Genomic DNA, 18171 nt, shown 5'->3' with positions numbered 1-18171 from the left:
TGGTCCTGAGGCAAATGGACATCCAAAAGGAACTTCAACCTAACTTCATATTCTATATAAAATTAACTCAAATTGAATCATGGGCAGAAAGGAAAATTGTAAATGTGAAATTGCAAGGACATTAGAAAATAAAAGGAAAAATTCATCGGGACACAAGGCTAGGAGAAAGCACAATCAATGAAAGGGAAAAATGAGAAACTGGACTTCAGCAGCATTAAAATACTTGGTTTACAAAAGCTCTTAAGAGGATGAAAACACAAACTATAGAGAAAGGATGTTTATAAACTACATATCCAAAAACAGATCAGTCCTAAATCTAAATATAAATAATTCATACAAGTCATCAGTAAAGGGCACATACATACACACAAGCGATACAATTAGAAAAACACAGGGAGAAACACTTCGCAAAAGAGGATACAGAGCTGGCAAATTAAAACAAAAAGCAATATTCAGTATCATTAGTTACCAGATAAACACAAGTCAAAACCACAAGGAGATACCCATACAGATCTATCAGAATGACTAAATAAAAAAATGATAAAACCAAGTGCTGTTAAGGAGATGGAGAAAACATATCACTTACACATGGATGCTAAGAATGTAAAATGCTCAAGCTACTCTAAGACATTTAGGCAGTTTTTTTATGTATCTAAATATGCACATATCACACAAAGCAGCAATCACAATCTTGAACATTTATCCTACGGAAATGAAAATTATAGTTATGTGCAATAATGCTCCTAACAGCTTTATTTGTAATAACCAATAACTGGAAACAACACAAATGTCCTTCGATGGGTAAATGGTTAGCAAACTATGGTACTCTCATACCATGGAATACTGTTCAGAAACAAACTATAACAACAGCAACAAACTACCATACATACAACCAACTGGATGAATGTCAAAGAAATTATACTGAGTGAAAACAGCAACCTCAAAATGTTACAAGTTGTATTATTTGACTTATAAAACATTCTTAAAATGGTAACATTACAGAAATTGAGGAGAGGTCAGTGGTTGCCATGATTTAGCAGCAATGGGCGTGGAAGAGAGAGGAGAGTGGTTATAAAAAGGCAAGGGGTGGGATCCTTGCTGTGATGGACAATGTTGTATCTTGAATGTATACAACATCATCAATACCCTGGTTGTGATATTGTAAGATGTTAACATTGGGGAAGATTTGTAAGATGTTAACATTGGGGAAAATTGGTAAAGGGTACAGGAGACCTCTCTGAATTATTTCTCACAGCTATGCATATAAATCTACAATTACCTCAAAAAATTAAAAATTACCTCAAAATTTAAAAAAACGCTTTATTTTTAGAAAAAAGAGATTGTTGAGTATTATATTAAAAAACAAAAAGTAGGGGCGCCTGGGTGGCTCAGTCGGTTTAGCGTCAACTTTGGCTCAGGTCATGATCTCACAGTTCATGTGTTGGAGTCCCTCATCGGGCTCTGTGCTGACAGCTCAGAGCCAGGAGCCTGATTTGGATTCTGTATCTCCCTCTCTCTCTGCCCCAACCCACTCACATTCTGTCTCTGTCTCTTTCTCAAAAATAAATAAACATTAAAAAATAAAAAATAAAACAAAAAGTAAAATGGTTTTGAAATTATAATGTTGTCCACAGCCAAGTTATATGTTTTCAGTCAGGAACTGCCACAGAAATTTTTTCCTCTCCTTAGAATTAAATATATACATATATATTTCAGTAAGTACTCCTGGAAAAAAGAAATTAGTCTTCAAATAATAAATAGAAGCAAAATAAAAAGAGATCCTAGACTTAAAACCCTTGAAATAAAAAGGCCATATTTTAAAATATTTATGAAACAGTAATAATGAGTAAATTACTTTTAAAACACACACACAAAATAAACCTTTTGAAGATATTTAAGTATGTAACTGAATAAATCTATGTTTATATATTTCTGTCCACAAGGGGTGAAAAATAGAACTGCAAAAAAGAAAAATCTATAGCAGTAACCTGCCGTGCTTATAGACATCAAAATAAAATGCTGCATAATTTTCCACCTATTCAGTACTAAAAGAAGAGAAATGCTTGACCTTGACATTCTAAACCTTCATGTGAGCATCACAGATTTAGAAGCAGAAGATTATATTACATTCTTGCTTAGCACTTTGGTATTGAAAATTCAGAGAAAAGGTGACAATTGTTCTAGATTGTAGCAGAGAATGTAAATGTCATAAACCATAATACTAAAAAATGGTGGTATAACTTAGAGTTTGCAAGACCAAAAAAGGGAAAAGTGAACAAGAGGTTTAGCAGAGGTAAATGTCATGTACCATAAAATTAAAAAAATGGTGGTAAAACTGACAGAGTTGGGAAGACAAAAAAGGGAGAAGTGAAGAAGAGGTTTATAGATTATATAATAAAGAGACAAGATGTATTGTCTATAGTTGAGAGATAAGGAAATAGTCACATTTTTTCACTTAAATATTATTTGTAAATTTCAAACACTAGGAATGGAGAGGAAATGTAATGTTTTAAAAAGAGATAAATCTATCATCCTTCATAGCTTATAGCCAAGTATAACATAAGAAAACAGAAAAGACTATTATTTTAGAATTGTGTTAGAACCACCAGAAGAATTAAAAGAAGAAATGATCAAATCAGTAATCACTGAAGAAGGGAGTGGATGTCAGTCAAGAAGCATTCCCATTTAAATTTTTTCTTCAATGCTTGAATATTAATTTCCTTTTTCAGACATTTAATATTATAGCAGGAATCTTAATAAAGAAAAAATGTTAATATAGGTATAGTTTGTAGTAAGATGTTTGGTTAAGATATAGTAAAGAAAGAAAAACAGAAAGTAGCTAGGACAGTAGGCATAGTTAAAACTCATTACTTAAAATAGTCTCATGAGCATCAAACACATTGTGTTTTTCTGAGGAAGAAGGAAGTGTGATTAAGTGGGAAAATGATGTTAAAATTGCTAAAGGATTCCAACAAATTATGTGAGATCCTATCCAAGTCATTCAATCTGTCTGAAATGCAGTTTTGTTTAATAAGACAAAAAGTACAGAGTTAGAGTGTGTTTCCCATCTAACATGCTCTTTCAAGTCAAAGGAATAAAGTGCCATGAAACTGAAGGAGAAGAAAGCTTGCAGTGGCATTATGGAAATGTGTTACTCAAACCTCCCCTGAAAAAAAAAGAACTTTCTGTCCAAAGGCAACAAGTACAGTTAGCTAAAAGTCTCCACCTGCTAATGTCTTCAGGCTCCGTCTCAGTTGTCCTAACAAGGCCATGCTCCTTCTGGGAAGCCCTCACCAGCGACTAAACCTGACAGAGATACTGAGATTTAACTATTTCTATCCAATCTTGGGCTCATCCAGTGAGATGATTTCCTTTGGATTCCCCATCGGGTTCCCCAAGAAATATCCAAATCTACATTGCAGTTTGAGGTTCTTCCTTTCCAATTCTGCCATCATGCTTCTTAATTCTCACAGGAAAGGATCCACATCATGGTTTGGAGCTTCCCTGCACAATACCACTTCTGCCCTCTCTGATCTTTGAAAAACATTACCTTCAAAGGGCAGAAAAATGGTGGCAGAGGAGGAGGACCGTAGACTTGCCTCATCCTGTGAACACAGCTAGATAACTATCGAATCATCCTAAATACCCCAGGAATCATACTGAAGACTGACAGAAGATAATCCACAACTAAAGGGGGCCACAATGAAGAAGATACAAAGTGTGGAGATATGGTTTGGGGGAGACATGCATTGTGGCTGCTGTTGAGGGGAGAGAACAATGGCCACAGAGAATGTTGAGAGGAGGAGGAGCACACAGGGCAACACACAAGGAGAACACTCGCCAAGAGTCACTGGATCAGAAAGCAAAAAGAGCTGAATTTCCTCAGTTCTTGCAACTAGTGGTGCTTAAATACTGGAGTTTTAAAACTCAGTAGGTGTGGCTCAGATAGAGACTGGAGGGCACCCTGCTGCTTCTGGAGAGAGCTTCTGGAGAGAAGGCAGGCAAACAACCTGAAGGCATACAGCATGCAAACAGGTACATGAAGTGAAGAGTACACAGTGGGGACATTATTTGCTCTTCTTAGAGCACTTCCCTGAGAGGCAGCATTCACAGACACACCTCTCTGTTAACACAGGAGTTGGCAGGTGTCATTTCCCTCCCCTACATAAAGCCACCTGAGGGAAGCAGCACAACACCAACAGTGGCAGTCAAACTTGCTTACACCAAGCCCCACCCCTCTGCATTCTGGTGAAACTGGCCTTCTCAGTCATGCTTGCCTCAGCATCAGCAGGGCAGGGCCCTCCCCCAGAAGACCTGCACAAAGTAATGCCCATACCAAGTTTCCTGACCAGAGTGTTTTACAGGGCATGAGTTCTGGTGTAGGTGACAACAGATGTCATTTCACAAGCAGACCAGAGCACACTTATTTAAAATTCACTACCTTCAGGCCAGGGGCCAAACAGTGCCCACAGCAGGCAAACAGAGCCTCTGCAAACTACTGGCCTGAAGGATAAAGCAGACAGAACATAACAACAGAGTGTATGTGGCACACATCAGAGACTCCCTGAAGCACAAGGTTGTAGGCACTACATGAACTCTACTTCAAAAAGTCTTTACTTTCAGGAGCAGGAGACATTATTGGGTTTTCTAACAGAGAGAAGAAGGCAGAAACTTAGACAAAATGCAATGAGAGAGGAATTTATAACAAATGGAAACAAGATAAGGCTATGGTCAGAGATCTAAGCAAAACAGACATAAGTAATATGCCTGATGGAGAATTTAAAGCCATTATTCCAAGTATACTCACTAGGCTTGAGAAAAGAATAGAAGACATCAGTGAGACCCTTACCACAGAGATAAAGATTAAAAACAAAAATCAATCAGATGAAGAGTGAACTAAATGGCACTAGCAACATGCTTGAAGCAATAAACAACAGGTGGAGGAAAGAGAGGATCATATTAATGACCTAGAAGACAAAGTAATGGAAAGTAATGAAGCTGAACAAAAGAGAAAAAGAATTATGCAAAATGAGAATAGACTTAGGGAACTTAGTGACTCCATTAAATGTAATAATATTCTTATTACAGAAGCCCCAGAATGAGAGAGAGAAAAGGATGCACAAAGTTTATCTGAAGAAATAATAGCTGAGAACTTTCCTAATTGAGAGAAGGAAATAGAAATCCAGACCGAGGAGGCACAGGGAACTCCGATAAAAATCAACAAAAGTAGTCTAATAACAAGATATATTGCAATTTTTAAAATACAGTGATAAAGATAAAATATTTAAAAGCAGCAAGATAAAGAAGTTATTAACTTCCAAGGGAAAACTTATAAAGCTAGCTTGAGACTTTTCTAAAGAAATTTGGCAAGAAAGGAGTAGCATGATATAGTCAAAGGGCTGAATGCGAATAAGAAAACTGCAGCAAATAACAGTCTATCCAGCAAGACTATCATTCAGAATAGAAGGAGAGATTAAGAATTTCCCAGATAAACAAAAACTAAAGGTGTTCATGGCCAATAAACCAGCCTTGAAAGAAATATTAAAGGGGGTTCTTCGAGTGGAAGAGAGACACCAATAGTGACAGTATAAAGGCAGGAAAAACATAAAAGCATTAAAAATTATTCTTTCTGTAAAAGTAAGGGAAGGAACTCACTCGCAAAAAAGGGACATAAATTATAATAACATATACCTAAAATATGGTGAGGAGAGGCTAAAAGAATGAGTTCAAACCTGAACAAACATCAACTTAATATAGACTGTTATTTTCAGAAGAGGCTATATACAAATCTAATGGTCACTGTATATCAAAAACCACTAATAAACATGTAAAGGGTAAGGAGAAAGAAATCCAAACACATCACTAAAGAAAATCAGCACAACATGGAAAAAAGAAAGGATCAGAGAAAAACTTCAGAAGCAACCAGAAAACAAGGAATAAATTGGCAATACTTATCCATCAATAATTAATTTGAATATAAATGGACTAAACATTCCAATAAAAAGACATAGGGTGTAAGAATGGATACAAAAGTAAGACTCATTTATATGCTGCCTATAAGAGATTCATTTTAGACTTAAGGACACCTGCACAATGAAAGTGAGGAGATAGAGAAACGTTTATCGTGCAAATGCATGTTAAAACAAAGCTGGAGGATATTTTGTAACAGACAAAATGGACTTTAAAACAAAGATTGAAACAAGCAACAAAGAACACTATATAATAATAAAGGGAACAATCCAACAAGAAGATGTAAGAATTGAAAATATTTACACATTCTACATAAGAGCAACCAAGTATCTAAAACAGTAACAAACAGAAAAGGAACTAACTGAAAGTCATACAAAAAGGGTAGGGGACTTTAACACCTCACTTACATCAATACGTAAATTATCGAAACAGGAAATAAAGAAAAAAAAGGCTTTGAATGACACACTGGACCAGATGGACTTAACAGATAAATTTAAAACATTACATCAGAAAATGGCAGAATATGCATTTTTTCATGTGCACATGGAACATTCTCCAAAATAGATCACATATTAACCCATAAAACTAGCCTCAAGAAATACAAAAAGACTGAAGTCATACCATGCATCTTTTCTGATCACAATGCTATGAAACTAGAGGTCAACAACAGGAAAAAATCTAGAAAGATCACAAATACATGGAGGTTTAACAACATGCTACTATACAATGATTGGATGAACCAGGAAATCAAAAAACATGGAAACAAATGAAAATGAAAAAACAATAGTCCAAAACATTGGAGATGTGGCAAAAAGCAGTTTTAAGAGGGAAGTATATAGCAATACTGGTCTATATCAAAAAGCAAAAAAAAAATGTCAAATAAATAACCTATACCTTACACCTAAAGGAACTGAAAAAGAATAACAAATGAAGCCTAAAGCCAGCAGAAGGAAGGGCATAAAGATTAAGAGAGAAATAAATGTTGCAGAAACTAAAAAAGAATAAACAGATCAATGAAACTGGGAGTTGGTTCTTTCAAAAAAATCAATAAAATTGATAAACCTCTAGCTAGATTTATACAAAAGAAAAAAGAACCTGAATAAATAAAATCACACACAAGAGAAACAACAACTCACACCAAAGAAATGCAAACAATCATAAGAGAATATTATGAAAAAACTGTATGCCAAACAATAGGTCAACCTTGAAGAAAGGTTCAACTCCTAGAAACATATAAACTACCAAAATTGAAAGAGGAAGAAATAGAAAACTTGAACAGATCAATAACCAGCAAAGAAATTCAATCAGTAATCAACTCCCAACAAACTAAAGTTCAAGGCCAGATGGCTTCACAAATTCTACCAAACATTTAAATAAGAGTTAACACCATTTCTTCTCAAACTATTAAAAAATAGCAAAGGAAAAAAAATGTCCAAATTGTTTCTATGACACCAACATTACCCTGATACTAAAACCAGATAAAGACGCCACTAAAAAACAACTATGGGCCCATATCCCTGATAAATGCAGATGCAAATATCCTCAACAAAATACTAGTAAATGGAATCCAACAATACATTAATAAAAACACTGACCATGATCAAGTGGGATTTATTCCTGGGTTGCAAGGGTGGTACAATATTTGCACATCAATCAATGGGATTCATCACATCAGTAACAGAAAGGGTAACAACCCTTCCAGTAGACAATCAGACAATCAATAGACAATCATTTCAATAGACAAAGAAAAATGACGTGACAAAGTACAACATCCATTCATGGTAAAAACCCTCAAAAAAGTAGGTTTAGAAGGAAGATACTTACAAATAATAAAGGCCATCTATGGAAAACCCACAGCTAACATCCTCCTTAATGTGGAAAACCTGACAACTTTTCCCTTAATGGCAGGAATAAGACAAGGAAGTCCACTTGCAACACTTTTATTCAACATAGTACTAGAAGTCCTAGCCACAGTAACCAGACAACAAAAAGAAATAAAATCATCCAAATAAGTAAACAAGAAATAAAATTTCACTATTTTCTGATAACATGATACTATACATAGGAAACGCTAAGGACTCCACCAAAGAAATGCTAAAACTGATACATGAATTCAGTAAAGTCATAGGACACATAATCAATGTACAGAAATCTGTTGCATTTATATATACCAATAATCAATCAGCAGAAAGAGAAATTAAGATAACAATCCTATTTATAATTTCACCCAAAATAATAAGATACCTAGGAATAAACCTGAACAATGAGGTCAGAGACCTATACTCAGAGAAGTATATAACACAGATAAAAGAAATTGAAGAGGACACACAAAAATGGAAATACATTCCAAGCTCATGGATGGAAGAACGAATATTGTTAAAATGTCTATACTCCCCAAAGCAATCTGAAGTTAATGGAATCCCCAGCAAAATACCAACAGCATTTTTCACACAACTGGAACAAATAATCCTACGATTTGTGTGGAGCCATGCAAGACCCTAAATAGCCAAAGCAGTCTTCAAAAAGAAAAACAAAGCTGGAAGCATCACAATTCTGGACTTCAAGTTATACTGCAAAGCTATAGTCATCAAAACAGTATGGTACTGGCATAAAAACAAACATATAGATCAATACAACAAAATAGAAAATCCTAAAATGGACCCATCATTATGTGGTCAATTAATTTTTGATGAAACAAGAAAGCATATCCAATGGCAGACTGTCTCTTCAATAAACGGTATTGGGAAAACTGGACCACAAGCAAAAGAATGAAAATGGACCACTTTCTTACACCATACACAAAAATAAATTCAAAGTGGATGAAAAGCCTCAATGTGAGCCCAAAACCGTAACATTCCTATCAGAGAACATTGGCAGTAAATTCTTTCATGCTGACCATAGCAACTTCTTGCTAAATATGTTTGAGACAAGGGAAACAAAAGGAAAACAATCTATTGTAACCACATCATATAAAAAGCTTCTGCACAAATCATCTATCCAATAAAGGGTTAGTGTATCCAAAATACAGAAAGAACTTCTAAAACTCAACATCCAAAAAGCAAATAATCCAGTTAAGAAATGGGCAGAAGACATGAACAGACATTTCCCCAAAGAAGACATCCAGATGGCCAATAGACACATGAAAAAATATTCATCTTCACTCATCATCAGAGAAATGTAAATCAAGACTATGAGATATTACCCAACACCTGTTAGAATGGTTAAAATCACACAAGAAACAACAAAACGTTGAGAAAATGGAACCCTCTTTCATTGTTGGCAGGAATGCAAACTGGGCCAGCCACTCTGGAGAAAAGTATGGAACTTTTTTCCCTAAAAATAAAGTTAAAGATAGAACTACCCTATGTCCAGCAATTGCACTACTAGGTACTTAACCCAAAGAATCCAAAAACACTAATTCAAAGGGTATATGAACCCCTATGTGAATAAAAGAATTACCTAGAATAGCCAAATTATGAAAGAAGTTCAAGTGTCCATAAATTGATGAATGAATAAAGATGTGGAATACACACACACACACGCACAAAGTATATTATTCAGCCATAAAATGAATGAAAACCTGCCATTTTCATTGACATGGATGGAGCTAGAATAGATGCTAAGCAAAATAAGTCAGTGAGAGAAACATAAATATCCTATGGTTTCACTCATATGCGGAATTTAAGAAACAGAGAAATAAGCAAAGGCAGGTGGGGGTGGGGGAAGAGAAGCAAATCAAGAAACAGACTCTTACCTATAGAGAATTCATAATTACCAAAAGAGAGGTGAGGGGGGTAGGGGGATTGGTTTAAACAGGTGATAGGGTTCAAGGAGGGCACTTGTCATGATGAGCACTAGGTGATGTATGCAAGTACTGAATCACTATATTGGACACCTGAAAGTAATACTACATTGTAGGGTGACTGAATTTTTTTTTTTAATTTTTTTTTTTTTCAACGTTTTTTATTTATTTTTGGGACAGAGAGAGACAGAGCATGAATGGGGGAGGGGCAGAGAGAGAGGGAGACACAGAATCGGAAACAGGCTCCAGGCTCCGAGCCATCAGCCCAGAGCCTGACGCGGGGCTCGAACTCACAGACCGCGAGATCGTGACCTGGCTGAAGTCGGACGCTTAACCGACTGCGCCACCCAGGCGCCCCTGTAGGGTGACTGAATTTAAATAAAAACTTAAAAAAAAACATGACCCCACAAAACAGCTTTGCATTCCTTATTCCATTTTAGCACCTGTTTCCCAGAGGATCCAGCTAATACAGTGCCTTCTTTCTTAAAGATCCACATACCTCAACTCTTCAGTTTTATGTACATATGCATATTTATACATACATGTGCATGTAATTTAGATGACTATGAATTGACATATGTCGGTATGTTTCAAGTTTCATGTATTTATTCGTACACGTATCTATTCCATAATTACTGACCTCACATAGGCATTCTTGTAAATTCTTGTATATTTAGTACACATTTTTGTACTGTATTTAAAAGAAAGAGTAAATGTTACTGTTTGAAGGAGTTGAATGTATTTAATACACTCTCAAGACACAAGTCTCAGAAAAGGAAGCTGTCGCTAAACAATTGCTTCTTCAAAGCTTACTAGGAATAGGAAAGTTGGGTTTTTTTGGTTTTTTTTGTTTTTTTTTTTATTCAGTTTGTCAAAAGTTAACTTTGTTCCTAGGCCAGTTTGTTCCCTCTATTGTTAAATGTGTATAGGCTTACTCCTCCTCCATTTTCACCCTTTCCATCTCATTTTAGATGTCTCTGTAGGAAAAAACTAAACATGGTGTGCTCTTGTCAGTGGTAGAGTTAGCACTCTGACCTACTGCAAACTTTATTTTCGGTTTAAAGAGTGCTATTAATTGAATCAGATCTTGAATTTCATTTTGAATGAAGAAGACTTTGCCATAAGTTCTGCATCATCTTTGATAAAAAGAGAGACTGCTGATTTTTAGCTTTTATTATAACCTATTTTTTTCCTGTCAAAATGTCCTTTAATACAGACTATTTTTAATCTCTTTAAATTAATGAATCTCATTAAATGGCTCTTAAGTAAATCATTTTGATAACGGTTGACAGATTTTTTTGTGCCCCAGATGGATAGTTTAAGATAGTTTTTTTTTTCAAAAATAAGAGAAAATGCCATTCCCAAACCACATTATTTTGTGTCTCCCAGATGAATACTCCCCAGTGCTGGTTTTCTGGTCTGTGACCAAAGAATGATTTAGTTGCTGAGGAAAAAAATGACTTAGATACACATCAAAGAGCAAAACCTCAGGGACAGAGAGGTTTAGGAAATTCTTGTATTTTTGGTCTGTTACCTCTTTTGTCAACTTTTTTTACTAGTCTTGTAGCTTTTATTACTCTCTTTCATGCAGTGACCAGCTGCCTTTTGTTAAACTATAATTTAACTACAGATAACACTCGAAATGTACTCCTAGGAAGTCTTTGGTTCTGACCCATGACTGCATTTAGTACTGAAGATACAACATTTTTCATAGGATCTACTTTTTATTGGTACATTTTAATCTATTTAGAGTATGTTTTACTCGAAGTCTAAGAACACATTATATTATGCTATTATCACCACTGAGGATGAGAGGTGGAAAGGTGGAATCAGTCAGGGATTTGAGTTATTTGACTTCATGTTTTCAACCAATAATAGTTTTGAACAGAATGTTCCCATTTTTGAATGGTATAGCCTTCAACTGCTCTCCACTTTCTCTTCCAATTATCTCCGTTCCTTCAAAAATATGTGTGCTTTTCACACACCGTAACCACAGCAGGTGAAACCACCTATCAACAGAAACGCCCAGAGAGATCTGGTACTTGGGCACTGCAGCTCTGCTCGGGGCAGGAAGTATCAAAAGGAGAAGAAAAGAAAACAAGTGTTATAAGGGAAGCCAGGAAAAGAAGGTAGCAAGCAGTAGCAAAAGGAGAATAGTGGAAAAAGAAGGTCTTCACATTCCATGAGGGTAGGTTCCGCATGTTTCTTTCATCATGATTTCCCTCATCACAGCAGGCACTGTATATCCTGTTTGTGGGAATGGAGTGAAGACTGAAAGAATGAGCCATAAATGGCCCAAAATATTTAGAGACCAAAGCAGGATGATATTCCTATTGGGGTATGTGCGTGTGGAGGGAGAGAAGGAGAGAAGGAGGGAGAGAGGGAGACTGTTTTGTACTAAAGCTCACGCTAGTGATACTGAGAATATAGTAATTTGGGAGATATTTGGCATTTTCTAGGTTTTCAAGAGGAAAGAATAGTAATATATATACTCGTTACCTCAGACCACTCATATCACTTTATAACCATGGCTGGTTATAAAGCCATGATACAAGAGACCAAAACTTCCATTCCTTATTATCTTAACAATAGTGCCCATGACAATATTCTGGATCTCTCAAGTATTGCAATTTGACTTTGTTTATAGTCTTATACATTTAAAAACAAGAGGTGGAAAAAAAAGCTTAAAAGATGCGGCCCTGCTTGCTTGTAACTCGCCCACTAAGGTATGTTGGTAAGGTTGTTCTGATTCGTGCTTCTTAGCACTGGAATGGAAGTAGCCACCATGACTAAGTAGGAGCAGGAAATGACAGGAGCCCGTTTGAGGGACAGTTCTAACACAGTGTGGTTGGCTAAGTAGGTCACTGGCCTGAGACTCATGATGGTTTTGAAAGGGTAATTAAAGCCCAGTGAATGGGTTTTGAAAGCCCAGAGGGGATCAGCTCATCTTTGAAGATGAGAACAAATATATATGAATAGAATCAAGACATAAAGGAGGAACTTGTGTTATTTTCAGACATGAGAATGTATTTTAAAGTGGTTTAGTTCAGGTGATAGAAATACAGCTAATTGAGTGAATATAGAGAACTCTCCAGTTGACTACCAAATCTTGAGCAAAAGGATTTATAATTTTTCAGAATCAGTCTTAATCCATTAATTCCGCATTCCCTAAGGGAAAAATGCAAGAATTAAGTGAAGCTTCAGTTTCTTTATTCATAGGACTTTCAAATCACACACCCTTTCCCAAAAGGTATTCAAGAAAGAAATGGCCATATCCTAAATGCAACAATTCTATTTGTAAAAAGGGAAAAATAAAAGGCAAATCTCTTATCTGCCCTTGGAGTTTTCACAGCATAAACTGACCTCCATTTCAACTGTTTTCCTTTTACCCTAGGTGATAGATTATCAGGAGGCTGTTTAAAATCCCAAAACTTTAAAGTAATATATTCATGAGACTTCTAATAACAAAACTTGAATGTTACAGAGGAAACTGTGTATGGAAAGGACGCTCATGGTGTGGAATATGGAGAACAGTCTCTAAAAAGGTCATATCAAGAAAGGGGTTTATCATCTATGAGAGTCAGGCTCCAGCAGTCTGGCCTCACTTGGGATACAATGCTGCACACATACTTCCTCCAGTCCAGACAGTAGCAACATCCTCTATAAAGGGAAGGCTGAATGACCTCATTTGACCAAGTGAATTAACAAAAAATACTTTAACAAGCATGCACTTAAATTTTTAAATGCATTTTCCAAATTCTTCAATTATGAATTTTAAACTATTTTATTATTGTTTGAACTACTTTTCAGTTCTCCCTACATATTATTTACTTCGTCAGCCAAAAACCTTTCTGCAAAGGTCTCTGGAATAAATTTTAATCTTTTAGATCAAGTGTCAGCAGAGTACAATCCATGTCCGAATCTATCCTCTGTTTCTGTACTGCCTGAGAGCTAAGAACGTTTTACATTTTTAAGTATTTGCATTTTAAAGGTTATAAAAATGCTCGTATGATATCCTCCAATATACTAGCTGGCCCTTTACAGAAAAAAAAATTGCCAACCCTTGTTCTAGATCATTATCCTTCACATTTATATGTTCAGATACTATTAACTCAGATAAACCCAAGGACAAGGCAAGGCAAAATTATGTTGCAATTTGTCTTTCTTTGTTGGCCCTGAATTACTCTTTTTACTCTTACCTCTGAAACTACTACATCTGGGGCATGGACACATTATAATTGAAATGACACATAATTAAAAGAATAAACTATTTGGCAATAAATGGATTAATATGAAGCCATAGATATATAGAACATTTGAGCTAGAAACTGTCAGGTAATTTCAGCTCCTCTGCTTCAGTTACTGATGTTAAATAAAACCTCGCCTCCCACCCCATCCCTTCCTCCAGACTGAATGAGGAAGCATAGTTTCTGGGCACAAGAATGAGCCTTTCCTTTAATAAATCAAAAGACAGCACAGATGTGTAGTTGAGAACACAGCTCTTAAAGTCCCAACCTAGTCAACTGGCAACATTTTTAGTACCTTAGAGTTTCATCTATAAAATGAGGGCAATACTGTATACTTCATGTGGTCATTATGAGCAATCAATAAAATAATACTTGAAATTTAGGTAAAATACATCAGGCAATTCTCTTTTGACACCAGCAAGTAAATATTAAGGCCTTGACACTGAGTAGGCTCTAAGTATAGACCATGCTTTATTTTTCATAGTATCTCCAGTTCTTAGACATAGGCTTGATGATTAGTAGACATTCAATAAATAGTTACAAAATGAAAAACCTGAATGAGAGATGAGAACTGGGCCCCTATGCTGACATTTTCTTCAATATTAACATTACACTCCAATTAGCTATAATCTTTTTTCTCAGTTGTCACATTCCAAGTCATGTTCAGAGTCCCGTCCCCAATTATTCTGCCCCCTAAGCCTTCCAATCACAGTCAACAAGGTTAAGGTGATACACTGGTGGTTTAAGAGCATAATAGTATCTGGCATCCAACAGCTCAGGGATCATTCCCAGATCTACCACTTAATAGTTGCATGACCTTGAATGATTCACTAACCCTTAGTGTAGCAAAGATTATACTAACTGCTTCACAGGCATATTGCAATGATTACACAGATACTATTGAAGTACTAAGCATAGGGCCAAGGACATATAAGTGCTCAATAAATGTTAGCTATTTTATTATCCTCTTTATTATTACGTAGGTCACACTCACTGTCCCAGAGGACCTGTGCATTAGGCCCGCACCCCATGTCTGTGCAAAGGAAGATACAGTTTGTTTTGTTTTTTGGGTTTTTTTTTTTATGTTTATTTTTGAGAGAGGGAGAGATAGAGTGTGAGCAGGGGAAGGGCAGAGAGAGAGGGAGACAGAGAATCTGAAGCAGGCTTCAGGCTCTGAGCTATCAGCACAGGGCCTGATGCAGGGCTCAAACTCACTCACTGAGAGATCATGACCTGAACCAAAGTCAGACACTTAACCAACTGAGCCACCCAGGTGCCCTGGACGACACAGCTTTTAATAGCAAAAGAAATCTGTTGGCCTTCAGCGGGCTGCTGTCATAAAGCCTAATTTAGTTAAGGATTTCTGTCTTAGTGATGAAAACTGCATCATTCACAAGCACTACCTGAACCTGTGTGGTCCAAGGGATTTGCAATAGGCTGTCTGGTTGTAAAAGGAGATTCGAAGCCCAAACAGGAAATGACAATTGTTCAGTATGTCATTTAACCTAAATAGACACACTTTATTTAGAGAGTGATACATGTTCATTTTAGAAAATTTCAGAACTGCAGATAAAAAGTAAAGTCTAAATGATTTTCAATCTACCACTTAGAGATAGCCTTCTGGGTATATATCCTTCATGTTATTTTCAGTACACAAGCCTCCTTCACTGAAATTCTGAGATTCTCTCTTCTCTCATCTGTTAAACTGAAGCAAAAGCATAGTGTTTCTTCAGTTCCTCACAGCTTTCAAATCCTATGATTTTATCCTTCAACTGATTTTGCTTTCATATTTTAGTTTCCTTAATGGAAAAAAAAATGTATCCACACAGAAAGATAGGCAGATTTCCATGGACAGTTCAATTCCTCCCATAGAGGGATGACAAAGTCAGCAAAGGTGTTTCTTTGTACATTGCGTGGCATCCCATCCATTCCTCATTATCTGCTCAGACTTCATTTTAGTGACCACTGAACATGCAGCTGTGTCAAATACCCCTGGCCACACTTCGGATGATTAGAGTGGGGAATAAGGGTTGGCAGGAAGTAGGGGTAGAAAGCTGGTTTAGGAAGGTTATAACATACATGAGCATTAAAGCGAATTTGTTGAATATGAAATTGTTGACCAGCTCGGGAACCTTAAAAAGCTAGAGGTCCAGACACCAGTAGCTAATAGATTTGATAAGAAAGCAGAGGCAGTGGTTAATCAGTCACCTCCACTTTAAATGTTCAGTCCTTCTAGTTGACGGTATTTTTTTTTTCTCCTGCCTCCTGAATACTGCACTGACAGAAAGATTAGAAAGTTACATAATTGCATTAGGATAACAAGGCAGTTCAGGGAAAGGCTGATACCCTGGAAGTATTTTTAGAATAATTTGGAGGAACTGCCATTACCATCTTGTTGAGAGCTGTCTTCATTTGTCAGAAGGGACAGAGAGAAGTGAGTGTATCATCTTTTTTTTTTTTTTTTCCCCTCCAGATTACTGGGTACTTGAACGATGGGTAGAAAGAAATAACATGAAGATCAAGTGGCTTGGAAAATAAGGACACTGCTAACACCCTTACAATGACTTACAGATTTTTTTTTTCATTTTGTTGAGCACAAGATTAGCGTTATTTCACACATAGCCTTCATTTCTTCTGTACCAAATTGCACTTCACTCTTTCCCCTTCCCATTTTTCTTTCTTACCTCTTCATCACACATGCGTACACACAGAAAGGGACAGAGATGCAATCATTTGGAAACACAAACATAGCAACACCCACACTCCCTAAACTGAAGATGTATTTTCCTTGAACAAACTCTGCAGGTATTCTCATGTCTACACAACACACTCAGAACCAATCCTTCCACATGATTTATAATTTCCACTTCTCTCAGCCTTAATTTTGCCACCTATAAAATCAGGATAAAAATGTCATCCCACCAGGATTTATTTTAACTGGTTTTGAAATAGTTAAAACCTTCTGAATTAAAAGTGATAAGGAATTCACTTCTCATGGTGAAGTGGATTTGTTTCACAGCATGGAAAGCCAGGAACGGCTGGGCTTTACGGGTAGATGTAACAAGGGTCTGGATACTCTCAAGATTCTCTTTTCTTCTGTATCTTTCCACATGTACTTCAAATATCTAATTCTCTACAGTGGGTGAAGGCTATTCCCAGAAAATAACATGCAAGGTCATATAATCCAATAGCAGTTCACTATACATTTCAATAAGGTTTCCATAAAATAAAAGCAAGCATTGACAAATTCTCCTGAGCTATCATCCCCTGCCCTTTTCAGGGTCCACTGTAATCTCTAAGGTCACATTCACTAGGAAACCATTTGCAACTCCTGCCATTCACCATCTCCTCCTTCTGTGACACACTGAAAAATAAACCTAAAGGTAGGAAGAAATAAGTGGAGAATCATTGGAAATTATAGGCAAATTCTCACAGAAAAGGTCATCAGGGAGAAATTATGGAGTATCCTACACCATTTCCTCCCTGAGAAGCAAGGAAGGACAGGGGAGCTCAAGTTTTAAGGTATCTGTTCTTCCTAGAGCAACCTGACATGTTTGGTAAGTGGGGAAAAAAATTCCTCACGGCCAAAACCAGAGTAGAAGAGCAAAGTATGAAATTGATGAGTAGAATGCTAAAGAAGGGAATATAAAGGATTGGAGAAAAGAAACAGATGCACCAGAAAATTCTAGAAAAAGTTTTTTCTGGGTACTAAATATAGATCTCCTACATCCAAATGCATAAATTCTTACCAGTTTTTGAGAATGATGGAAGTAAATCATTATAGTAATTCTAGTAACTTTTTAGATGTTAAGGTTATTTAAAATATGTGTACTCACTTACAGTTTTTAGATATCAAGATTTTTTTCCATGTGGTCAAAGACTGACCATGAGAAACCATAGTTATATCCAGGTTGCATCCATACTTATGCATCCATAGGTTTCATCTGTTCTATAGATCATGACATTCTTGATAGCAGGGTCTTTTTATGACTCAGTATTTTTTTAATGTTTGTTTATTCTGAGAGAGAGACAGAGAGAGAGAGAATGAGAATATCCCAAACAGGCTCCACACTGTCAGCACAGAGCCTGACATGGGGCTTGAACTCATGAATCTTCAGATCATGACCTGCGCCAAAAATCAAGAGTTGGATG

Source organism: Panthera pardus, unplaced genomic scaffold (genome assembly GCF_024362965.1).
Source record: "Panthera pardus isolate Hobbes unplaced genomic scaffold, ASM2436296v1 HiC_scaffold_19, whole genome shotgun sequence".
NCBI classification, from domain to species: Eukaryota; Metazoa; Chordata; class Mammalia; order Carnivora; family Felidae; genus Panthera; species Panthera pardus.
This window is presented reverse-complemented; position numbering follows the sequence as displayed.